We start from the raw sequence: 1,657 nt of genomic DNA on the forward strand, positions 1-1,657 counted from the left end.
TTTGTGAGAGGTTTTTCTTGTCGCTATCACATTGAACTTCTGTAACTCCTTCCATAAATTCATAGTCATAAGCTCTTCTCCCTGCTTTTACACCCTCTGTCTCCCCCCAGATTACTTACTGGATATACAGGAACAAGCTCTGTTGCTTAGGCTGCTGCAGATGGTTTTGGTTGGGAGATCTTGGTGTTTCTCCTTAAAAAAGTCATCTAGTTGGGGAAGAAAGTACGTGGATTGCCCTCTAACAACTTGAATTGGGCTGGACGACTTCAGCCATCGAATGTTGTCACCCAGGTATGCTGTGGGAGGCAATATGATTTGAGGAATAACAAGCTCCTAATGTAACTTTAAAAGCACAGCAGAGCAGCGCATACTTCAGTCAGTCTTCGCAGCGCTGAAATGACATTTCTGTGTGTTACTGCTAAAGCACTACTGCTAAGTCCCAGTTTTTCTGAAGTTGTGTTTGACATTTGTTTGAGAGTAGAGAAACGGGAGAAGGTTGTAAGTCCTGTCCGGAACTGTTTGTGCTCGCACATCCCCTTCAGTGGAGCTGAGCTGATGGGAACAGTTACAATTATTAGCAGTTCTCTGCTTGTTCAGGGTGATTTGAACCATGGCTGTTCCTTCAAGATCTCTTCTGAAATCTTTTGTGGTTTCCCTACACACACACTTTCCTCTCTAAAGAGCCATGAACCACAGTTTGAGCTATGAAACGTGAAAGTTTTAGATTTTGCTGTGCAGGGACCTAACTGCAGGTGAACTGTAAGCTCACAGTGATCCTGGTCCTAAAGCTCAGGAAAACTGCGTGCTTGAACTTTGGGGTGAGAAAAATGGTGCTAATCTAAATGTAAGTGGTTGGAGAGTATCTCAATGCAATCGCATCCAATACCTGTAATTCAGACTGTTCCAATCAGGTAAACCAGGAAAAACAACCCAAACCTGACCTGTCCACTCCAGAAGCCTTCTGGAAGAGCTTCAGTGCTTTATCAGAGCTCCATAGTTGAATGTTTACTACTGTAGTTACCTGCCTAATAGCAGAGTGGACATCCTCTAGTTCTTTCCGCTTCACAGAAGAATTTAATTTTTTTTCTCCAGTAATTCTTTTGTGCTTAGTGTTCTGTGCCTTTGTCATAGATACAGCCAGTACTATCCCGGAGTTAAGTACATCTTCATTCCCGTGTTCTCAAGGACTCCTGCAAAACTTCCATGATGAAAGAAGCGCGTGAGCCGGGCTGTGTCTCCTGTTTTGTTGGTTGCCTGCCATTCCGTGCTCCTGCAACCTGGTGAGGGTACGGCGTGGCCGGGGGGGTGCATGCCAAACCCTGCACAAGGCGCTGCGGTGCCTGCACCTGTGTATCAGCAGAGGATTAGCTCTCGCGGGGCCCCTCGTCTGCCGCAGCTGGGATATACCATAAGGGGAAGGCATAGTCACAGAGTATGAGAAAAGGGCAGAACCAGGCAATACTTCAGTGGATCCATGAATTGGCAAGAAACTTTAATACACAAACGTAAGTAGCATGGAGATGGGGATCATCTGCTTTGGGGGAGGAGAACTGCAGTGTTGAAACAAGTTTTGGTTTCCTTCTGTTCTTGTGCTTGTTTGCTTGTTTTTGAAGACTACAGAAAGGCTTTTGAAATTATTGGGCTGGAGAGTGGGTGC

The sequence above is a fragment of the Buteo buteo genome, chromosome 8 (assembly GCF_964188355.1).
Source record: "Buteo buteo chromosome 8, bButBut1.hap1.1, whole genome shotgun sequence".
Lineage (NCBI taxonomy): Eukaryota > Metazoa > Chordata > Aves > Accipitriformes > Accipitridae > Buteo > Buteo buteo.